Genomic DNA, 24,167 nt, shown 5'->3' with positions numbered 1-24,167 from the left:
TCTCAATCAATCAATACAAAATTCAGGCATTAATTGTAGAGCATGTGAAGATGTTATTTGTGTCAAGCATTTTCTCAAATATTTGGAAAATCCTAAACTATAGGTAATTCCGTGTTAATGTTATTTTTACAATATCTTTTTGATTTATCCAACTTTAAGCATCTTTGAAAAATAATTGAAAAAGCAATTTATTACTAATATTTGAATCAATAGTTTCAACAGCAGCATGGACATTGCACCTTTGAAAAAGTAATTTTGGTTAATTAGTTTTATCCAATTTTTATAAAACTTAGTTTTTTATGTGTCAGGATGGCCGAGCGTTCAAAGGCGCTGCGTTAAGGTTGCAGTCTCCTCTGGAGGCGTGGGGTCAAATCCTACTTCTGACAGTGTTCTTCCTTTTCTTCTTTGTTCTACAATGTCTCTTCCTTGTTGCTTGTGAAGAGAAATACTTAAGATATTCACTACAAATCTGTTTCACAAACCACTATGAAAAATAATCAACCTTCCATTATTTCTGCTTTATACCAATCAAAGAAAATGTTGCATTCTTCCCTAAAAATATGGACTTAAATACTACTTCAGACATCAATATTATATGTATTTTTTTCTTTGGTCAACATTTTTTCATATACTGAGTTTGCAAAATAAAATATCCCCCAACTTCTGAATCAGGGCTCCATATCTCAGGAGTAAGAACACTGCTCTTTTAAGCCAGTGGTCATGAACTCAAACCCTACTTGTACACTCCTTCATAGCATCCAATCAAGCCCATAAGCCAAAATCATTAGCCAGTTTTTGGAAGGTTCATAAATGTCTTTTCTATGGTGAGTGAAAATCCACAAGACAACAAATTCTAGACACTTGGAATCCAATCCTGAATAGAGCAAAAAAAAAAATTACCGCATTTTTCCTTGGCATTCTATGAATTAGAAAAATAGATACTGCACATCCCCTTTTCAATGTATTTTGGAAACTGCCACATTTGGAGTAATGATTTTCTTTCAGTGCAGCTCTCAATCAATCAATACAAAATTCAGGCATTAATCGTAGATCATGTGAAGATGTTATTTGTGTCTAGCATTTTCTCAAATATTTGGAAAATCCTAAACTATAGGTAATTCCGTGTTAATGTTATTTTTACAATATCTTTTTGATTTATCCAACTTTAAGCATCTTTGAAAAATAATTGAAAAAGCAATTTATTACTAATATTTGAATCAATAGTTTCAACAGCAGTATGGACATTGCACCTTTGAAAAAGTAATTTTGGTTAATTAGTTTTATCCAATTTTTATGAAACTTAGTTTTTTTTGTGTCAGGATGGCCGAGCGGTCTAAGGCGCTGCGTTCAGGTCGCAGTCTTCTCTGGAGGCGTGGGTTCAAATCCCACTTCTGACAGTGTTCTTCCTTTTCTTCTCTGTTCTACAATGTCTCTTCCTTGCTGCTTGTGAAGACAAATACTTAAGATATTCACTGCAAATCTGTTTCACAAACCACTTTGAAGAATAATCAACCTTCCATTATTTCTGCTTTATACCAATCAAAGAAAATGTTGCATTCTTCCCTAAAAATATGGACTTAAATACTACTTCAGACATCAATATTATATGTATTTTTTTCTTTGGTCAACATTTTTTCATATACTGAGTTTGCAAAATAAAATATCCCCCAACTTCTAAATCAGGGCTCCATATCTCAGGAGTAAGAACACTGCTCTTTTAAGCCAGTGGTCATGAACTCAAACCCTACTTGTACACTCCTTCATAGCATCCAATCAAGCCCATAAGCCAAAATCATTAGCCAGTTCTTGGAAAGTTCATAAATGTCTTTTCTATGGTGAGTGAAAATCCACAAGACAACAAATTCTAGACACTTGGAATCCAATCCTGAATAGAGCAAAAAAAATAATTACTGCATTTTTCTTTGGCATTCTATGAATTAGAAAAATAGATACTGCACATCCCCTTTTCAATGTATTTTGGAAACTGCCACATTTGGAGTAATGATTTTCTTTTAATGCAGCTCTCAATCAATCAATACAAAATTCAGGCATTAATTGTAGAGCATGTGAAGATGTTATTTGTGTCAAGCAATTTCTCAAATATTTGGAAAATCCCAAACTATAGGTAATTCCGTGTTAATGTTATTTTTACAATATCTTTTTGATTTATCCAACTTTAAGCGTCTTTGAAAAATAATTGAAAAAGCAATTTATTACTAATATTTGAATCAATAGTTTCAACAGCAGCATGGACATTGCACCTTTGAAAAAGTAATTTTAGTTAATTAGTTTTATCCAATTTTTATGAAACTTAGTTTTTTATGTGTCAGGATGGCCGAGCGTTCAAAGGCGCTGCGTTACGGTTGCAGTCTCCTCTGGAGGCGTTGGGTCAAATCCTACTTCTGACAGTGTTCTTACTTTTCTTCTTTGTTCTACAATGTCTCTTCCTTGTTGCTTGTGAAGAGAAATACTTAAGATATTCACTGCAAATCTGTTTCACAAACCACTTTGAAGAATAATCAACCTTCCATTATTTCTGCTTTATACCAATCAAAGAAAATGTTGCATTCTTCCCTAAAAATATGGACTTAAATACTACTTCAGACATCAATATTATATGTATTTTTTTCTTTGGTCAACATTTTTTCATATACTGAGTTTGCAAAATAAAATATCCCCCAACTTCTGAATCAGGGCTCCATATCTCAGGAGTAAGAACACTGCTCTTTTAAGCCAGTGGTCATGAACTCAAACCCTACTTGTACACTCCTTCATAGCATCCAATCAAGCCCATAAGCCAAAATCATTAGCCAGTTTTTGGAAGGTTCATAAATGTCTTTTCTATGGTGAGTGAAAATCCACAAGACAACAAATTCTAGACACTTGGAATCCAATCCTGAATAGAGCAAAAAAAATAATTACCGCATTTTTCCTTGGCATTCTATGAATTAGAAAAATAGATACTGCACATCCCCTTTTCAATGTATTTTGGAAACTGCCACATTTGGAGTCATGATTTTCTTTCAGTGCAGCTCTCAATCAATCAATACAAAATTCAGGCATTAATCGTAGATCATGTGAAGATGTTATTTGTGTCTAGCATTTTCTTAAATATTTGGAAAATCCTAAACTATAGGTAATTCCGTGTTAATGTTATTTTTACAATATCTTTTTGATTTATCCAACTTTAAGCATCTTTGAAAAATAATTGAAAAAGCAATTTATTACTAATATTTGAATCAATAGTTTCAACAGCAGCATGGACATTGCACCTTTGAAAAAGTAATTTTGGTTAATTAGTTTTATCCAAGTTTTATGAAACATAGTTTTGTATGTGTCAGGATATCCGAGCGGTCTAAAGCGCTGCGTTCAGGTCGCAGTCTCCTCTGGAGGTGTGGGTTCAAATCCCACTTCTGACAGTGTTCTTCTTTTTCTTCTTTGTTCTACAATGTCTCTTCCTTGTTGCTTGTGAAGAGAAATACTTAAGATATTCACTGCAAATCTGTTTCACAAACCACTTTGAAGAATAATCAACCTTCCATTATTTCTGCTTTATACCAATCAAAGAACATGTTGCATTCTTCCCTAAAAATAAGGACTTAAATACTACTTCAGACATCAATATTATATGTATTTGTTTCTTTGGTCAACATTTTTTCATATACTGAGTTTGCAAAATAAAATAATCCCCCAACTTCTGAATCAGGGCTCCATATCTCAGGAGTAAGAACACTGTTCTTTTAAGCCAGTGGTCTTGAACACAAACCCTACTTGTACACTCCTTCATAGCATCCAATCAAGCCCATAAGCCAAAATCATTAGCCAGTTCTTGGAAAGTTCATAAATGTCTTTTCTATGGTGAGTGAAAATACACAAGACAACAAATTCTAGACACTTGGAATCCAATCCTGAATAGAGCAAAAAAAATAATTACCGCATTTTTCCTTGGCATTCTATAAATTAGAAAAATAGATACTGCACATCCCCTTTTTAATGTATTTTGGAAACTGCCACATTTGGAGTAATGATTTTCTTTCAATGCAGCTATCAATCAATCAATACAAAATTCATGCATTAATTGTAGATCATGTGAAGATGTTATTTGTGTCAAGCATTTTCTCAAATATTTGGAATATCCTAAACTATAGGTAATTCCGTGTTAATGTTATTTTTACAATATCTTTTTGATTTATCCAACTTTAAGCATCTTTGAAAAATAATTGAAAAAGCAATTTATTACTAATATTTGAATCAATAGTTTCAACAGCAGCATGGACATTGCACCTTTGAAAAAGTAATTTTGGTTAATTAGTTTTATCCAATTTTTATGAAACTTAGTTTTTTTTGTGTCAGGATGGCCGAGCGGTCTAAGGCGCTGCGTTCAGGTCGCAGTCTCCTCTGGAGGCGTGGGTTCAAATCCCACTTCTGACAGTGTTCTTCCTTTTCTTCTCTGTTCTACAATGTCTCTTCCTTGCTGCTTGTGAAGACAAATACTTAAGATATTCACTGCAAATCTGTTTCACAAACCACTTTGAAGAATAATCAACCTTCCATTATTTCTGCTTTATACCAATCAAAGAAAATGTTGCATTCTTCCCTAAAAATATGGACTTAAATATTACTTCAGACATCAATATTTTATGTATTTTTTTCTTTGGTCAACATTTTTTCATATACTGAGTTTGCAAAATAAAATATCCCCCAACTTCTGAATCAGGGCTCCATATCTCAGGAGTAAGAACACTGCTCTTTTAAGCCAGTGGTCATGAACACAAACCCTACTTGTACACTCCTTCATAGCATCCAATCAAGCCCATAAGCCAAAATCATTAGCGAGTTCTTGGAAAGTTCATAAATGTCTTTTCTATGGTGAGTGAAAATCCACAAGACAACAAATTCTAGACACTTGGAATCCAATCCTGAATAGAGCAAAAAAAATAATTACCGCATTTTTCCTTGGCATTCTATGAATTAGAAAAATAGATACTGCACATCCCCTTTTCAATGTATTTTGGAAACTGCCACGTTTGAAGTAATGATTTTCTTTCAATGCAGCTCTCAATCAATCAATACAAAATTCAGGCATTAATTGTAGATCATGTGAAGATGTTATTTGTGTCAAACATTTTCTCAAATATTTGGAAAATCCTAAACTATACGTAATTCCGTGTTAATGTTATTTTTACAATATCTTTTTGATTTATCCAACTTTAAGCATCTTTGAAAAATAATTGAAAAAGCAATTTATTACTAATATTTGAATCAATAGTTTCAACAGCAGCATGGACATTGCACCTTTGAAAAAGTAATTTTGGTTAATTAGTTTTATCCAATTTTTATGAAACTTAGTGTTTTATGTGTCAGGATGGCCGAGCGGTCTAAGGTGCTGTGTTCGGGTTGCAGTCTTCTCTGGAGGCATGGCTTCAAATCCCACTTCTGACAGTGTCTACAATGTCTCTTCCTTGTTGCTTGTGAAGAGAAATACTTAAGATATTCACTGCAAATCTGTTTCACAAACCACTTTGAAGAATAATCAACCTTCCATTATTTCTGCTTTATACCAATCAAAGAAAATGTTGCATTCTTTCCTAAAAATATGGACTTAAATACTACTTCAGACATCAATATTATATGTATTTTTTTCTTTGGTCAACATTTTTTCATATACTGAGTTTGCAAAATAAAATATCCCCCAACTTCTGAATCAGGGCTCCATATCTCAGGAGTAAGAACACTGCTCTTTTAAGCCAGTGGTCATGAACTCAAACTCTACTTTTACTCTCCTTCATAGCATCCAATCAAGCCCATATGCCAATATCATTAGCCAGTTCTTGGAAAGTTCATAAATGTCTTTTCCATGGTGAGTGAAAATCCACAAGACAAGAAATTCTAGACACTTGGAATCCAATCCTGAATAGAGCAAAAAAAAAAAATTACCGCATTTTTCCTTGGCATTCTATGAATTAGAAAAATAGATACTGCACATCCCCTTTTCAATGTATTTTGGAAACTGCCACATTTGGAGTAATGATTTTCTTTCAATGCAGCTCTCAATCAATCAATACAAAATTCAGGCATTAATTGTAGAGCATGTGAAGATGTTATTTGTGTCAAGCATTTTCTCAAATATTTGGAAAATCCTAAACTATAGGTAATTCCGTGTTAATGTTATTTTTACAATATCTTTTTGATTTATCCAACTTTAAGCATCTTTGAAAAATAATTGAAAAAGCAATTTATTACTAATATTTGAATCAATAGTTTCAACAGCAGCATGGACATTGCACCTTTGAAAAAGTAATTTTGGTTAATTAGTTTTATCCAATTTTTATGAAACACAGTTTTTTATGTGTCAGGATATCCGAGCGGTCTAAAGCGCTGCGTTCAGGTCGCAGTCTCCTCTGGAGGTGTGGGTTCAAATCCCACTTCTGACAGTGTTCTTCTTTTTCTTCTTTGTTCTACAATGTCTCTTCCTTGTTGCTTGTGAAGAGAAATACTTAAGATATTCACTGCAATTCTGTTTCACAAACCACTTTGAAGAATAATCAACCTTCCATTATTTCTGCTTTATACCAATCAAAGAAAATGTTGCATTCTTCCCTAAAAATATGGACTTAAATATTACATCAGACATCAATATTATATGTATTTTTTTCTTTGGTCAACATTTTTTCATATACTGAGTTTGCAAAATAAAATATCCCTCAACTTCTGAATCAGGGCTCCATATCTCAGGAGTAAGAACACTGTTCTTTTAAGCCAGTGGTCTTGAACACAAACCCTACTTGTACACTCCTTCATAGCATCCAATCAAGCCCATAAGCCAAAATCATTAGCCAGTTCTTGGAAAGTTCATAAATGTCTTTTCTATGGTGAGTGAAAATACACAAGACAACAAATTCTAGACACTTGGAATCCAATCCTGAATAGAGCAAAAAAAATAATTACCGCATTTTTCCTTGGCATTCTATGAATTAGAAAAATAGATACTGCACATCCCCTTTTCAATGTATTTTGGAAACTGCCACATTTGAAGTAATGGTTTTCTTTCAATGCACCTCTCAATCAATCAATCCAAAATTCTGGCATTAATTGTAGAGCATGTGAAGATGTTATTTGTGTCAAGCATTTTCTCAAATATTTGGAAAATCCTAAACTATAGGTAATTCCGTGTTAATGTTATTTTTACAATATCTTTTTGATTTATCCAACCTTAAGCATCTTTGAAAAATAATTGAAAAAGCAATTTATTACTAATATTTGAATCAATAGTTTCAACAGCAGCATGGACATTGCACCTTTGAAAAAGTAGTTTTGGTTAATTAGTTTTATCCAATTTTTATGAAACTTAGTTTTTTATGTGTCAGGATGGCCGAGCGGTCTAAGGCGCTGCGTTCAGGTCGCAGTCTTCTCTGGAGGCGTGGGTTCAAATCCCACTTCTGACAGTGTTCTTCCTTTTCTTCTTTGTTCTACAATGTCTCTTCCTTGTTGCTTGTGAAGAGAAATACTTAAGCATTCACTGCAAATCTGTTTCACAAACCACTTTGAAGAATAATCAACCTTTCATTATTTCTGCCTTATATCAATCAAAGAAAATGTTGCAATCTTTCCTAAAAATATGGACTTAAATACTACTTCAGACATCAATATTATATGTATTTTTTTCTTTTGTCAACATTTTTTCATATACTGAGTTTGCAAAATAAAATATCCCCCAACTTCTGAATCAGGGCTCCATATCTCAGGAGTAAGAACACTGCTCTTTTAAGCCAGTGGTCATGAACACAAACCCTACTTGTACACTCCTTCATAGCATCCAATCAAGGCCATAAGCCAATATCATTAGCCAGTTCTTGGAAAGTTCATAAATGTCTTTTCTATGGTGAGTGAAAATCCACAAGACAACAAATTCTAGACACTTGGAATCCAATCCTGAATAGAGCAAAAAAAATAATTACCGCATTTTTCCTTGGCATTCTATGAATTAGAAAAATAGATACTGCACATCCCCTTTTCAATGTATTTTGGAAACTGCCACATTTGAAGTAATGGTTTTCTTTCAATGCACCTCTCAATCAATCAATACAAAATTCAGGCATTAATTGTAGAGCATGTGAAGATGTTATTTGTGTCAAGCATTTTCTCAAATATTTGGAAAATCCTAAACTATAGGTAATTCCGTGTTAATGTTATTTTTACAATATCTTTTTGATTTATCCAACCTTAAGCATCTTTGAAAAATAATTGAAAAAGCAATTTATTACTAATATTTGAATCAATAGTTTCAACAGCAGCATGGACATTGCACCTTTGAAAAAGTAGTTTTGGTTAATTAGTTTTATCCAATTTTTATGAAACTTAGTATTTTATGTGTCAGGATGGCCGAGCGGTCTAAGGCGCTGCGTTCAGGTCGCAGTCTCCTCTGGAGGCGTAGGTTCAAATCCCACTTCTGACAGTGTTCTTCCTTTTCTTCTTTGTTCTACAATGTCTCTTCCTTGTTGCTTGTGAAGAGAAATACTTAAGATATTCACTGCAAATCTGTTTCACAAACCACTTTGAAGAATAATCAACCTTCCATTATTTCTGCTTTATATCAGTCAAAGAAAATGTTGCAATCTTTCCTAAAAATATGGACTTAAATACTACATCAGACATCAATATTATATGTATTTTTTTCTTTTGTCAACATTTTTTCATATACTGAGTTTGCAAAATAAAATATCCCCCAACTTCTGAATCAGGGCTCCATATCTCAGGAGTAAGAACACTGCTCTTTTAAGCCAGTGGTCATGAACACAAACCCTACTTGTACACTCCTTCATAGCATCCAATCAAGGCCATAAGCCAATATCATTAGCCAGTTCTTGGAAAGTTCATAAATGTCTTTTCTATGGTGAGTGAAAATCCACAAGACAACAAATTCTAGACACTTGGAATCCAATCCTGAATAGAGCAAAAAAAATAATTACCGCATTTTTCCTTGGCATTCTATGAATTAGAAAAATAGATACTGCACATCCCCTTTTCAATGTATTTTGGAAACTGCCACATTTGAAGTAATGATTTTCTTTCAATGCAGCTCTCAATCAATCAATCCAAAATTCAGGCATTAATTGTAGAGCATGTGAAGATGTTATTTGTGTCAAGCATTTTCTCAAATATTTGGAAAATCCTAAACTATAGGTAATTCCGTGTTAATGTTATTTTTACAATATCTTTTTGATTTATCCAACCTTAAGCATCTTTGAAAAATAATTGAAAAAGCAATTTATTACTAATATTTGAATCAATAGTTTCAACAGCAGCATGGACATTGCTCCTTTGAAAAAGTAGTTTTGGTTAATTAGTTTTATCCAATTTTTATGAACTTAGTATTTTATGTGTCAGGATGGCCGAGCGGCCTAAAGCGCTGCGTTCAAGTCGCATTCTCTTCTGGAGGCGTGGGTTCAAATCCCACTTCTGACAGTGTTCTTCCTTTTCTTCTTTGTTCTACAATGTCTCTTCCTTGTTGCTTGTGAAGAGAAATACTTAAGATATTCACTGCAAATCTGTTTCACAAACCACTTTGAAGAATAATCAACCTTCCATTATTTCTGCTTTATATCAATCAAAGAAAATGTTGCAATCTTCCCTAAAAATATGGACTTAAATACTACTTCAGACATCAATATTATATGTATTTTTTTCTTTGGTCAACATTTTTTCATATACTGAGTTTGCAAAATAAAATATCCCCCAACTTCTGAATCAGGGCTCCATATCTCAGGAGTAAGAACACTGCTCTTTTAAGCCAGTGGTGTTGAACACAAACCCTACTTGTACACTCCTTCATAGCATCCAATCAAGGCCATAAGCCAATATCATTAGCCAGTTCTTGGAAAGTTCATAAATGTCTTTTCTATGGTGAGTGAAAATCCACAAGACAACAAATTCTAGACACTTGGAATCCAATCCTGAATAGAGCAAAAAAAATAATTACCGCATTTTTCCTTGGCATTCTATGAATTAGAAAAATAGATACTGCACATCCCCTTTTCAATGTATTTTGGAAACTGCCACATTTGTAGTAATGATTTTCTTTCAATGCAGCTCTCAATCAATCAATCCAAAATTCAGGCATTAATTGTAGAGCATGTGAAGATGTTATTTGTGTCAAGCATTTTCTCAAATATTTGGAAAATCCTAAACTATAGGTAATTCCATGTTAATGTTATTTTTACAATATCTTTTTGATTTATCCAACCTTAAGCATCTTTGAAAAATAATTGAAAAAGCAATTTATTACTAATATTTGAATCAATAGTTTCAACAGCAGCATGGACATTGCACCTTTGAAAAAGTAGTTTTGGTTAATTAGTCTTATCCAATTTTTATGAAACTTAGTGTTTTATGTGTCAGGATGGCCGAGCGGTCTAAGGCGCTGCGTTCAGGTCGCAGTCTCCTCTGGAGGCGTGGGTTCAAATCCCACTTCTGACAGTGTTCTTCCTTTTCTTCTTTGTTCTACAATGTCTCTTCCTTGTTGCTTGTGAAGAGAAATACTTAAGATATTCACTGCAAATCTGTTTCACAAACCACTTTGAAGAATAATCAACCTTCCATTATTTCTGCTTTATATCAATCAAAGAAAATGTTGCAATCTTCCCTAAAAATATGGACTTAAATACTACTTCAGACATCAATATTATATGTATTTTTTTCTTTGGTCAACATTTTTTCATATACTGAGTTTGCAAAATAAAATATCCCCCAACTTCTGAATCAGGGCTCCATATCTCAGGAGTAAGAACACTGCTCTTTTAAGCCAGTGGTGTTGAACACAAACCCTACTTGTACACTCCTTCATAGCATCCAATCAAGGCCATAAGCCAATATCATTAGCCAGTTCTTGGAAAGTTCATAAATGTCTTTTCTATGGTGAGTGAAAATCCACAAGACAACAAATTCTAGACACTTGGAATCCAATCCTGAATAGAGCAAAAAAAATAATTACCGCATTTTTCCTTGGCATTCTATGAATTAGAAAAATAGATACTGCACATCCCCTTTTCAATGTATTTTGGAAACTGCCACATTTGGAGTAATGATTTTCTTTCAATGCAGCTCTCAATCAATCAATACAAAATTCAGGCATTAATTGTAGAGCATGTGAAGATGTTATTTGTGTCAAGCATTTTCTCAAATATTTGGAAAATCCTAAACTATAGGTAATTCCGTGTTAATGTTATTTTTACAATATCTTTTTGATTTATCCAACCTTAAGCATCTTTGAAAAATAATTGAAAAAGCAATTTATTACTAATATTTGAATCAATAGTTTCAACAGCAGCATGGACATTGCACCTTTGAAAAAGTAGTTTTGGTTAATTAGTTTTATCCAATTTTTATGAAACTTAGTATTTTATGTGTCAGGATGGCCGAGCGGTCTAAGGCGCTGCGTTCAGGTCGCAGTCTCCTCTGGAGGCGTGGGTTCAAATCCCACTTCTGACAGTGTTCTTCCTTTTCTTCTTTGTTCTACAATGTCTCTTCCTTGTTGCTTGTGAAGAAAAGTACTTAAGATATTCACTGCAAATCTGTTTCACAAACCACTTTGAAGAATAATCAACCTTCCATTATTTCTGCTTTATATCAATCAAAGAAAATGTTGCAATCTTCCCTAAAAATATGGACTTAAGTACTACTTCAGACATCAAAATTATATGCATTTTTTTCTTTGGTCAACATTTTTTCATATACTGAGTTTGCAAAATAAAATATCCCCCAACTTCTGAATCAGGGCTCCATATCTCAGGAGTAAGAACACTGCTCTTTTAAGCCAGTGGTGTTGAACACAAACCCTACTTGTACACTCCTTCATAGCATCCAATCAAGGCCATAAGCCAATATCATTAGCCAGTTCTTGGAAAGTTCATAAATGTCTTTTCTATGGTGAGTGAAAATCCACAAGACAACAAATTCTAGACACTTGGAATCCAATCCTGAATAGAGCAAAAAAAATAATTACCGCATTTTTCCTTGGCATTCTATGAATTAGAAAAAGAGATACTGCACATCCCCTTTTCAATGTATTTTGGAAACTGCCACATTTGTAGTAATGATTTTCTTTCAATGCAGCTCTCAATCAATCAATCCAAAATTCAGGCATTAATTGTAGAGCATGTGAAGATGTTATTTGTGTCAAGCATTTTCTCAAATATTTGGAAAATCCTAAACTATAGGTAATTCCGTGTTAATGTTATTTTTACAATATCTTTTTGATTTATCCAACCTTAAGCATCTTTGAAAAATAATTGAAAAAGCAATTTATTACTAATATTTGAATCAATAGTTTCAACAGCAGCATGGACATTGCACCTTTGAAAAAGTAGTTTTGGTTAATTAGTCTTATCCAATTTTTATGAAACTTAGTGTTTTATGTGTCAGGATGGCCGAGCGGTCTAAGGCGCTGCGTTCAGGTCGCAGTCTCCTCTGGAGGTGTGGGTTCAAATCCCACTTCTGACAGTGTTCTTCCTTTTCTTCTTTGTTCTACAATGTCTCTTCCTTGTTGCTTGTGAAGAGAAATACTTAAGATATTCACTGCAAATCTGTTTCACAAACCACTTTGAAGAATAATCAACCTTCCATTATTTCTGCTTTATATCAATCAAAGAAAATGTTGCAATCTTCCCTAAAAATATGGACTTAAATACTACTTCAGACATCAATATTATATGTATTTTTTTCTTTGGTCAACATTTTTTCATATACTGAGTTTGCAAAATAAAATATCCCCCAACTTCTGAATCAGGGCTCCATATCTCAGGAGTAAGAACACTGCTCTTTTAAGCCAGTGGTGTTGAACACAAACCCTACTTGTACACTCCTTCATAGCATCCAATCAAGGCCATAAGCCAATATCATTAGCCAGTTCTTGGAAAGTTCATAAATGTCTTTTCTATGGTGAGTGAAAATCCACAAGACAACAAATTCTAGACACTTGGAATCCAATCCTGAATAGAGCAAAAAAAATAATTACCGCATTTTTCCTTGGCATTCTATGAATTAGAAAAATAGATACTGCACATCCCCTTTTCAATGTATTTTGGAAACTGCCACATTTGGAGTAATGATTTTCTTTCAATGCAGCTCTCAATCAATCAATCCAAAATTCAGGCATTAATTGTAGAGCATGTGAAGATGTTATTTGTATCAAGCATTTTCTCAAATATTTGGAAAATCCTAAACTATAGGTAATTCCGTGTTAATGTTATTTTTACAATATCTTTTTGATTTATCCAACTTTAAGCATCTTTGAAAAATAATTGAAAAAGCAATGTATTACTAATATTTGAATCAATAGTTTCAACAGCAGCATGGACATTGCACCTTTGAAAAAGTAATTTTGGTTAATTAGTTTTATCCAATTTTTATGAAACGTAGTTTTTTATGTGTCAGGATGGCCGAGCGGCCTAAGGCGCTGCGTTCAGGTCGCAGTCTCCTCTGGAGGCGTGGGTACAAATCCCACTTCTGACAGTGTTCTTCCTTTTCTTCTTTGTTCTACAATGTCTCTTCCTTGTTGCTTGTGAAGAGAAATACTTAAGATATTCACTGCAAATCTGTTTCACAAACCACTTTGAAGAATAATCAACCTTCCATTATTTCTGCTTTATATCAATCAAAGAAAATGTTGCAATCTTTCCTAAAAATATGGACTTAAATACTACTTCAGACATCAATATTATATGTATTTTTTTCTTTTGTCAACATTTTTTCATATACTGAGTTTGCAAAATAAAATATCCCCCAACTTCTGAATCAGGGCTCCATATCTCAGGAGTAAGAACACTGCTCTTTTAAGCCAGTGGTCATGAACACAAACCCTACTTGTACACTCCTTCATAGCATCCAATCAAGGCCATAAGCCAATATCATTAGCCAGTTCTTGGAAAGTTCATAAATGTCTTTTCTATGGTGAGTGAAAATCCACAAGACAACAAATTCTAGACACTTGGAATCCAATCCTGAATAGAGCAAAAAAAATAATTACTGCATTTTTCCTTGGCATTCTATGAATTAGAAAAATAGATACTGCACATCCCCTTTTCAATGTATTTTGGAAACTGCCACATTTGAAGTAATGATTTTCTTTCAATGCAGCTCTCAATCAATCAATACAAAATTCAGGCATTAATTGTAGAGCATGTGAAGATGTTATTTGTGTCAAGCATTTTCTCAAATATTTGGAAAATCCTAAACTATAGGTAATTCCGTGTTAATGTTATTTTTACAATATCTTTTTGATTTATCCAACCTTAAGCATCTTTGAAAAATAATTGAAAAAGCAATTTATTACTAATATTTGAATCAATAGTTTCAACAGCAGCATGGACATTGCACCTTTGAAAAAGTAATTTTGGTTAATTAGTTTTATCCAATTTTTATGAAACTTAGTTTTTTATGTGTCAGGATGGCCGAGCGGCCTAAGGCGCTGCGTTCAGGTCGCAGTCTTCTCTGGAGGCGTGGGTTCAAATCCCACTTCTGACAGTGTTCTTCCTTTTCTTCTTTGTTCTACAATGTCTCTTCCTTGTTGCTTGTGAAGAGAAATACTTAAGATATTCACTGCAAATCTGTTTCACAAACCACTTTGAAGAATAATCAACCTTCCATTATTTCTGCTTTATATCAATCAAAGAAAATGTTGCAATCTTCCCTAAAAATATGGACTTAAATACTACTTCAGACATCAATATTATATGTATTTTTTTCTTTGGTCAACATTTTTTCATATACTGAGTTTGCAAAATAAAATATCCCCCAACTTCTGAATCAGGGCTCCATATCTCAGGAGTAAGAACACTGCTCTTTTAAGCCAGTGGTGTTGAACACAAACCCTACTTGTACACTCCTTCATAGCATCCAATCAAGGCCATAAGCCAATATCATTAGCCAGTTCTTGGAAAGTTCATAAATGTCTTTTCTATGGTGAGTGAAAATCCACAAGACAACAAATTCTAGACACTTGGAATCCAATCCTGAATAGAGCAAAAAAAATAATTACCGCATTTTTCCTTGGCATTCTATGAATTAGAAAAATAGATACTGCACATCCCCTTTTCAATGTATTTTGGAAACTGCCACATTTGGAGTAATGATTTTCTTTCAATGCAGCTCTCAATCAATCAATCAATCCAAAATTCAGGCATTAATTGTAGAGCATGTGAAGATGTTATTTGTATCAAGCATTTTCTCAAATATTTGGAAAATCCTAAACTATAGGTAATTCCATGTTAATGTTATTTTTACAATATCTTTTTGATTTATCCAACTTTAAGCATCTTTGAAAAATAATTGAAAAAGCAATGTATTACTAATATTTGAATCAATAGTTTCAACAGCAGCATGGACATTGCACCTTTGAAAAAGTAATTTTGGTTAATTAGTTTTATCCAATTTTTATGAAACGTAGTTTTTTATGTGTCAGGATGGCCGAGCGGTCTAAGGCGCTGCGTTCAGGTCGCAGTCTCCTCTGGAGGCGTGGGTTCAAATCCCACTTCTGACAGTGTTCTTCCTTTTCTTCTTTGTTCTACAATGTCTCTTCCTTGTTGCTTGTGAAGAAAAGTACTTAAGATATTCACTGCAAATCTGTTTCACAAACCACTTTGAAGAATAATCAACCTTCCATTATTTCTGCTTTATATCAATCAAAGAAAATGTTGCAATCTTCCCTAAAAATATGGACTTAAATACTACTTCAGACATCAATATTATATGTATTTTTTTCTTTGGTCAACATTTTTTCATATACTGAGTTTGCAAAATAAAATATCCCCCAACTTCTGAATCAGGGCTCCATATCTCAGGAGTAAGAACACTGCTCTTTTAAGCCAGTGGTGTTGAACACAAACCCTACTTGTACACTCCTTCATAGCATCCAATCAAGGCCATAAGCCAATATCATTAGCCAGTTCTTGGAAAGTTCATAAATGTCTTTTCTATGGTGAGTGAAAATCCACAAGACAACAAATTCTAGACACTTGGAATCCAATCCTGAATAGAGCAAAAAAAATAATTACCGCATTTTTCCTTGGCATTCTATGAATTAGAAAAATAGATACTGCACATCCCCTTTTCAATGTATTTTGGAAACTGCCACATTTGGAGTAATGATTTTCTTTCAATGCAGCTCTCAATCAATCAATCCAAAATTCAGGCATTAATTGTAGAGCATGTGAAGATGTTATTTGTATCAAGCATTTTCTCAAATATTTGGAAAATCCTAAACTATAGGTAATTCCATGTTAATGTTATTTTTACAATATCTTTTTGATTTATCCAACTTTAAGCATCTTTGAAAAATAATTGAAAAAGCAATGTATTACTAATATTTGAATCAATAGTTTCAACAGCAGCATGGACATTGCACCTTTGAAAAAGTAATTTTGGTTAATTAGTTTTATCCAATTTTTATGAAACTTAGTTTTTTATGTGTCAGGATGGCCGAGCGGTCTAAGGCGCTGCGTTCAGGTCGCAGTCTCCTCTGGAGGCGTGGGTTCAAATCCCACTTCTGACAGTGTTCTTCCTTTTCTTCTTTGTTCTACAATGTCTCTTCCTTGTTGCTTGTGAAGAGAAATACTTAAGATATTCAGTGCAAATCTGTTTCACAAACCACTTTGAAGAATAATCAACCTTCCATTATTTCTGCTTTATATCAATCAAAGAAAATGTTGCAATCTTTCCTAAAAATATGGACTTAAATACTACTTCAGACATCAATATTATATGTATTTTTTTCTTTTGTCAACATTTTTTCATATACTGAGTTTGCAAAATAAAATATCCCCCAACTTCTGAATCAGGGCTCCATATCTCAGGAGTAAGAACACTGCTCTTTTAAGCCAGTGGTCATGAACACAAACCCTACTTGTACACTCCTTCATAGCATCCAATCAAGGCCATAAGCCAATATCATTAGCCAGTTCTTGGAAAGTTCATAAATGTCTTTTCTATGGTGAGTGAAAATCCACAAGACAACAAATTCTAGACACTTGGAATCCAATCCTGAATAGAGCAAAAAAAATAATTACCGCATTTTTCCTTGGCATTCTATGAATTAGAAAAAGAGATACTGCACATCCCCTTTTCAATGTATTTTGGAAACTGCCACATTTGTAGTAATGATTTTCTTTCAATGCAGCTCTCAATCAATCAATCCAAAATTCAGGCATTAATTGTAGAGCATGTGAAGATGTTATTTGTGTCAAGCATTTTCTCAAATATTTTGAAAATCCTAAACTATAGGTAATTCCGTGTTAATGTTATTTTTACAATATCTTTTTGATTTATCCAACCTTAAGCATCTTTGAAAAATAATTGAAAAAGCAATTTATTACTAATATTTGAATCAATAGTTTCAACAGCAGCATGGACATTGCACCTTTGAAAAAGTAGTTTTGGTTAATTAGTCTTATCCAATTTTTATGAAACTTAGTGTTTTATGTGTCAGGATGGCCGAGCTGTCTAAGGCGCTGCGTTCAGGTCGCAGTCTCCTCTGGAGGCGTGGGTTCAAATCCCACTTCTGACAGTGTTCTTCCTTTTCTTCTTTGTTCTACATTGTCTCTTCCTTGTTGCTTGTGAAGAGAAATACTTAAGATATTCACTGCAAATCTGTTTCACAAACCACTTTGAAGAATAATCAACCTTCCATTATTTCTGCTTTATATCAATCAAAGAAAATGTTGCAATCTTCCCTAAAAATATGGACTTAAATACTACTTCAGACATCAATATTATATGTATTTTTTTCTTTGGTCAACATTTTTTCATATACTGAGTTTGCAAAATAAAATATCCCCCAACTTCTGAATCAGGGCTCCATATCTCAGGAGTAAGAACACTGCTCTTTTAAGCCAGTGGTGTTGAACACAAACCCTACTTGTACACTCCTTCATAGCATCCAATCAAGGCCATAAGCCAATATCATTAGCCAGTTCTTGGAAAGTTCATAAATGTCTTTTCTATGGTGAGTGAAAATCCACAAGACAACAAATTCTAGACACTTGGAATCCAATCCTGAATAGAGCAAAAAAAATAATTACCGCATTTTTCCTTGGCATTCTATGAATTAGAAAAATAGATACTGCACATCCCCTTTTCAATGTATTTTGGAAACTGCCACATTTGGAGTAATGATTTTCTTTCAATGCAGCTCTCAATCAATCAATCCAAAATTCAGGCATTAATTGTAGAGCATGTGAAGATGTTATTTGTATCAAGCATTTTCTCAAATATTTGGAAAATCCTAAACTATAGGTAATTCCATGTTAATGTTATTTTTACAATATCTTTTTGATTTATCCAACTTTAAGCATCTTTGAAAAATAATTGAAAAAGCAATGTATTACTAATATTTGAATCAATAGTTTCAACAGCAGCATGGACATTGCACCTTTGAAAAAGGAAATTTTGGTTAATTAGTTTTATCCAATTTTTATGAAACGTAGTTTTTTATGTGTCAGGATGGCCGAGCGGTCTAAGGCGCTGCGTTCAGGTCGCAGTCTCCTCTGGAGGCGTGGGTTCAAATCCCACTTCTGACAGTGTTCTTCCTTTTCTTCTTTGTTCTACAATGTCTCTTCCTTGTTGCTTGTGAAGAAAAGTACTTAAGATATTCACTGCAAATCTGTTTCACAAACCACTTTGAAGAATAATCAACCTTCCATTATTTCTGCTTTATATCAATCAAAGAAAATGTTGCAATCTTCCCTAAAAATATGGACTTAAATACTACTTCAGACATCAATATTATATGTATTTTTTTCTTTGGTCAACATTTTTTCATATACTGAGTTTGCAAAATAAAATATCCCCCAACTTCTGAATCAGGGCTCCATATCTCAGGAGTAAGAACACTGCTCTTTTAAGCCAGTGGTGTTGAACACAAACCCTACTTGTACACTCCTTCATAGCATCCAATCAAGGCCATAAGCCAATATCATTAGCCAGTTCTTGGAAAGTTCATAAATGTCTTTTCTATGGTGAGTGAAAATCCACAAGACAACAAATTCTAGACACTTGGAATCCAATCCTGAATAGAGCAAAAAAAATAATTACCGCATTTTTCCTTGGCATTCTATGAATTAGAAAAATAGATACTGCACATCCCCTTTTCAATGTATTTTGGAAACTGCCACATTTGGAGTAATGATTTTCTTTCAATGCAGCTCTCAATCAATCAATCCAAAATTCAGGCATTAATTGTAGAGCATGTGAAGATGTTATTTGTATCAAGCATTTTCTCAAATATTTGGAAAATCCTAAACTATAGGTAATTCCATGTTAATGTTATTTTTACAAGATCTTTTTGATTTATCCAACTTTAAGCATCTTTGAAAAATAATTGAAAAAGCAATGTATTACTAATATTTGAATCAATAGTTTCAACAGCAGCATGGACATTGCACCTTTGAAAAAGTAATTTTGGTTAATTAGTTTTATCCAATTTTTATGAAACTTAGTTTTTTATGTGTCAGGATGGCCGAGCGGTCTAAGGCGCTGCGTTCAGGTCGCAGTCTCCTCTGGAGGAGTGGGTTCAAATCCCACTTCTGACAGTGTTCTTCCTTTTCTTCTTTGTTCTACAATGTCTCTTCCTTGTTGCTTGTGAAGAGAAATACTTAAGATATTCAGTGCAAATCTGTTTCACAAACCACTTTGAAGAATAATCAACCTTCCATTATTTCTGCTTTATATCAATCAAAGAAAATGTTGCAATCTTTCCTAAAAATATGGACTTAAATACTACTTCAGACATCAATATTATATGTATTTTTTTCTTTTGTCAACATTTTTTCATATACTGAGTTTGCAAAATAAAATATCCCCCAACTTCTGAATCAGGGCTCCATATCTCAGGAGTAAGAACACTGCTCTTTTAAGCCAGTGGTCATGAACACAAACCCTACTTGTACACTCCTTCATAGCATCCAATCAAGGCCATAAGCCAATATCATTAGCCAGTTCTTGGAAAGTTCATAAATGTCTTTTCTATGGTGAGTGAAAATCCACAAGACAACAAATTCTAGACACTTGGAATCCAATCCTGAATAGAGCAAAAAAAATAATTACCGCATTTTTCCTTGGCATTCTATGAATTAGAAAAAGAGATACTGCACATCCCCTTTTCAATGTATTTTGGAAACTGCCACATTTGGAGTAATGATTTTCTTTCAATGCAGCTCTCAATCAATCAATCCAAAATTCAGGCATTAATTGTAGAGCATGTGAAGATGTTATTTGTATCAAGCATTTTCTCAAATATTTGGAAAATCCTAAACTATAGGTAATTCCATGTTAATGTTATTTTTACAATATCTTTTTGATTTATCCAACTTTAAGCATCTTTGAAAAATAATTGAAAAAGCAATGTATTACTAATATTTGAATCAATAGTTTCAACAGCAGCATGGACATTGCACCTTTGAAAAAGTAATTTTGGTTAATTAGTTTTATCCAATTTTTATGAAACTTAGTTTTTTATGTGTCAGGATGGCCGAGCGGTCTAAGGCGCTGCGTTCAGATCGCAGTCTCCTCTGGAGGCGTGGGTTCAAATCCCACTTCTGACAGTGTTCTTCCTTTTCTTCTTTGTTCTACAATGTCTCTTCCTTGTTGCTTGTGAAGAGAAATACTTAAGATATTCAGTGCAAATCTGTTTCACAAACCACTTTGAAGAATAATCAACCTTCCATTATTTCTGCTTTATATCAATCAAAGAAAATGTTGCAATCTTTCCTAAAAATATGGACTTAAATACTACTTCAGACATCAATATTATATGTATTTTTTTCTTTGGTCAACATTTTTTCATATACTGAGTTTGCAAAATAAAATATCCCCCAACTTCTGAATCAGGGCTCCATATCTCAGGAGTAAGAACACTGCTCTTTTAAGCCAGTGGTCATGAACACAAACCCTACTTGTACACTCCTTCATAGCATCCAATCAAGGCCATAAGCCAATATCATTAGCCAGTTCTTGGAAAGTTCATAAATGTCTTTTCTATGGTGAGTGAAAATCCACAAGACAACAAATTCTAGACACTTGGAATCCAATCCTGAATAGAGCAAAAAAAATAATTACCGCATTTTTCCTTGGCATTCTATGAATTAGAAAAAGAGATACTGCACATCCCCTTTTCAATGTATTTTGGAAACTGCCACATTTGTAGTAATGATTTTCTTTCAATGCAGCTCTCAATCAATCAATCCAAAATTCAGGCATTAATTGTAGAGCATGTGAAGATGTTATTTGTGTCAAGCATTTTCTCAAATATTTGGAAAATCCTAAACTATAGGTAATTCCGTGTTAATGTTATTTTTACAATATCTTTTTGATTTATCCAACCTTAAGCATCTTTGAAAAATAATTGAAAAAGCAATTTATTACTAATATTTGAATCAATAGTTTCAACAGCAGCATGGACATTGCACCTTTGAAAAAGTAATTTTGGTTAATTAGTTTTATCCAAGTTTTATGAAACATAGTTTTGTATGTGTCAGGATATCCGAGCGGTCTAAAGCGCTGCGTTCAGGTCGCAGTCTCCTCTGGAGGTGTGGGTTCAAATCCCACTTCTGACAGTGTTCTTCTTTTTCTTCTTTGTTCTACAATGTCTCTTCCTTGTTGCTTGTGAAGAGAAATACTTAAGATATTCACTGCAAATCTGTTTCACAAACCACTTTGAAGAATAATCAACCTTCCATTATTTCTGCTTTATACCAATCAAAGAACATGTTGCATTCTTCCCTAAAAATAAGGACTTAAATACTACTTCAGACATCAATATTATATGTATTTGTTTCTTTGGTCAACATTTTTTCATATACTGAGTTTGCAAAATAAAATAATCCCCCAACTTCTGAATCAGGGCTCCATATCTCAGGAGTAAGAACACTGTTCTTTTAAGCCAGTGGTCTTGAACACAAACCCTACTTGTACACTCCTTCATAGCATCCAATCAAGCCCATAAGCCAAAATCATTAGCCAGTTCTTGGAAAGTTCATAAATGTCTTTTCTATGGTGAGTGAAAATACACAAGACAACAAATTCTAGACACTTGGAATCCAATCCTGAATAGAGCAAAAAAAATAATTACCGCATTTTTCCTTGGCATTCTATAAATTAGAAAAATAGATACTGCACATCCCCTTTTTAATGTATTTTGGTAACTGCCACATTTGGAGTAATGATTTTCTTTCAATGCAGCTATCAATCAATCAATACAAAATTCATGCATTAATTGTAGATCATGTGAAGATGTTATTTGTGTCAAGCATTTTCTTAAATATTTGGAATATCCTAAACTATAGGTAATTCCGTGTTAATGTTATTTTTACAATATCTTTTTGATTTATCCAACTTTAAGCATCTTTGAAAAATAATTGAAAAAGCAATTTATTACTAATATTTGAATCAATAGTTTCAACAGCAGCATGGACATTGCACCTTTGAAAAAGTAATTTTGGTTAATTAGTTTTATCCAATTTTTATGAAACTTAGTTTTTTTTGTGTCAGGATGGCCGAGCGGTCTAAGGCGCTGCGTTCAGGTCGCAGTCTCCTCTGGAGGCGTGGGTTCAAATCCCACTTCTGACAGTGTTCTTCCTTTTCTTCTCTGTTCTACAATGTCTCTTCCTTGCTGCTTGTGAAGACAAATACTTAAGATATTCACTGCAAATCTGTTTCACAAACCACTTTGAAGAATAATCAACCTTCCATTATTTCTGCTTTATACCAATCAAAGAAAATGTTGCATTCTTCCCTAAAAATATGGACTTAAATATTACTTCAGACATCAATATTTTATGTATTTTTTTCTTTGGTCAACATTTTTTCATATACTGAGTTTGCAAAATAAAATATCCCCCAACTTCTGAATCAGGGCTCCATATCTCAGGAGTAAGAACACTGCTCTTTTAAGCCAGTGGTCATGAACACAAACCCTACTTGTACACTCCTTCATAGCATCCAATCAAGCCCATAAGCCAAAATCATTAGCGAGTTCTTGGAAAGTTCATAAATGTCTTTTCTATGGTGAGTGAAAATCCACAAGACAACAAATTCTAGACACTTGGAATCCAATCCTGAATAGAGCAAAAAAAATAATTACCGCATTTTTCCTTGGCATTCTATGAATTAGAAAAATAGATACTGCACATCCCCTTTTCAATGTATTTTGGAAACTGCCACGTTTGAAGTAATGATTTTCTTTCAATGCAGCTCTCAATCAATCAATACAAAATTCAGGCATTAATTGTAGATCATGTGAAGATGTTATTTGTGTCAAACATTTTCTCAAATATTTGGAAAATCCTAAACTATACGTAATTCCGTGTTAATGTTATTTTTACAATATCTTTTTGATTTATCCAACTTTAAGCATCTTTGAAAAATAATTGAAAAAGCAATTTATTACTAATATTTGAATCAATAGTTTCAACAGCAGCATGGACATTGCACCTTTGAAAAAGTAATTTTGGTTAATTAGTTTTATCCAATTTTTATGAAACTTAGTGTTTTATGTGTCAGGATGGCCGAGCGGTCTAAGGTGCTGTGTTCGGGTTGCAGTCTTCTCTGGAGGCATGGCTTCAAATCCCACTTCTGACAGTGTCTACAATGTCTCTTCCTTGTTGCTTGTGAAGAGAAATACTTAAGATATTCACTGCAAATCTGTTTCACAAACCACTTTGAAGAATAATCAACCTTCCATTATTTCTGCTTTATACCAATCAAAGAAAATGTTGCATTCTTTCCTAAAAATATGGACTTAAATACTACTTCAGACATCAATATTATATGTATTTTTTTCTTTGGTCAACATTTTTTCATATACTGAGTTTGCAAAATAAAATATCCCCCAACTTCTGAATCAGGGCTCCATATCTCAGGAGTAAGAACACTGCTCTTTTAAGCCAGTGGTCATGAACTCAAACTCTACTTTTACTCTCCTTCATAGCATCCAATCAAGCCCATATGCCAATATCATTAGCCAGTTCTTGGAAAGTTCATAAATGTCTTTTCCATGGTGAGTGAAAATCCACAAGACAAGAAATTCTAGACACTTGGAATCCAATCCTGAATAGAGCAAAAAAAAAAAATTACCGCATTTTTCCTTGGCATTCTATGAATTAGAAAAATAGATACTGCAC

General features: G+C 33.4%; 15 non-coding genes across 15 annotated transcripts; all 15 read left to right on the top strand.

Annotated features, from left to right (window-relative positions):
• Window positions 1-1,314: 1,314 nt before the first annotated feature.
• Window positions 1,315-1,397, top strand: TRNAL-CAG (transfer RNA leucine (anticodon CAG)). The gene has a single exon. It is a non-coding gene; the product is annotated as a tRNA-Leu (tRNA).
• A 2,951-nt stretch (window positions 1,398-4,348) lies between these two features.
• Window positions 4,349-4,431, top strand: TRNAL-CAG (transfer RNA leucine (anticodon CAG)). Its single transcript has one exon. It is a non-coding gene; the product is annotated as a tRNA-Leu (tRNA).
• A 2,931-nt stretch (window positions 4,432-7,362) lies between these two features.
• TRNAL-CAG (transfer RNA leucine (anticodon CAG)) lies at window positions 7,363-7,445 on the top strand. The gene has a single exon. It is a non-coding gene; the product is annotated as a tRNA-Leu (tRNA).
• A 927-nt stretch (window positions 7,446-8,372) lies between these two features.
• TRNAL-CAG (transfer RNA leucine (anticodon CAG)) lies at window positions 8,373-8,455 on the top strand. The gene has a single exon. It is a non-coding gene; the product is annotated as a tRNA-Leu (tRNA).
• A 1,938-nt stretch (window positions 8,456-10,393) lies between these two features.
• TRNAL-CAG (transfer RNA leucine (anticodon CAG)) lies at window positions 10,394-10,476 on the top strand. Its single transcript has one exon. It is a non-coding gene; the product is annotated as a tRNA-Leu (tRNA).
• Window positions 10,477-11,404: 928 nt separating this feature from the next.
• TRNAL-CAG (transfer RNA leucine (anticodon CAG)) lies at window positions 11,405-11,487 on the top strand. The gene has a single exon. It is a non-coding gene; the product is annotated as a tRNA-Leu (tRNA).
• A 928-nt stretch (window positions 11,488-12,415) lies between these two features.
• On the top strand, window positions 12,416-12,498 carry TRNAL-CAG (transfer RNA leucine (anticodon CAG)). Its single transcript has one exon. It is a non-coding gene; the product is annotated as a tRNA-Leu (tRNA).
• Window positions 12,499-14,437: 1,939 nt separating this feature from the next.
• Window positions 14,438-14,520, top strand: TRNAL-CAG (transfer RNA leucine (anticodon CAG)). The gene has a single exon. It is a non-coding gene; the product is annotated as a tRNA-Leu (tRNA).
• A 932-nt stretch (window positions 14,521-15,452) lies between these two features.
• Window positions 15,453-15,535, top strand: TRNAL-CAG (transfer RNA leucine (anticodon CAG)). Its single transcript has one exon. It is a non-coding gene; the product is annotated as a tRNA-Leu (tRNA).
• Window positions 15,536-16,463: 928 nt separating this feature from the next.
• On the top strand, window positions 16,464-16,546 carry TRNAL-CAG (transfer RNA leucine (anticodon CAG)). The gene has a single exon. It is a non-coding gene; the product is annotated as a tRNA-Leu (tRNA).
• A 928-nt stretch (window positions 16,547-17,474) lies between these two features.
• Window positions 17,475-17,557, top strand: TRNAL-CAG (transfer RNA leucine (anticodon CAG)). The gene has a single exon. It is a non-coding gene; the product is annotated as a tRNA-Leu (tRNA).
• A 929-nt stretch (window positions 17,558-18,486) lies between these two features.
• TRNAL-CAG (transfer RNA leucine (anticodon CAG)) lies at window positions 18,487-18,569 on the top strand. The gene has a single exon. It is a non-coding gene; the product is annotated as a tRNA-Leu (tRNA).
• Window positions 18,570-19,497: 928 nt separating this feature from the next.
• Window positions 19,498-19,580, top strand: TRNAL-CAG (transfer RNA leucine (anticodon CAG)). Its single transcript has one exon. It is a non-coding gene; the product is annotated as a tRNA-Leu (tRNA).
• A 928-nt stretch (window positions 19,581-20,508) lies between these two features.
• On the top strand, window positions 20,509-20,591 carry TRNAL-CAG (transfer RNA leucine (anticodon CAG)). The gene has a single exon. It is a non-coding gene; the product is annotated as a tRNA-Leu (tRNA).
• Window positions 20,592-22,531: 1,940 nt separating this feature from the next.
• Window positions 22,532-22,614, top strand: TRNAL-CAG (transfer RNA leucine (anticodon CAG)). The gene has a single exon. It is a non-coding gene; the product is annotated as a tRNA-Leu (tRNA).
• The last annotated feature ends 1,553 nt before the right edge of the window (window positions 22,615-24,167 follow it).

Source organism: Taudactylus pleione, unplaced genomic scaffold (assembly GCF_031769625.1).
Source record: "Taudactylus pleione unplaced genomic scaffold, aTauple2 ptg000177l, whole genome shotgun sequence".
NCBI classification, from domain to species: domain Eukaryota; kingdom Metazoa; phylum Chordata; class Amphibia; order Anura; family Myobatrachidae; genus Taudactylus; species Taudactylus pleione.
Note: the sequence above shows the minus strand (reverse complement) of the source record. Positions and strands in the feature narration are given on the sequence as shown.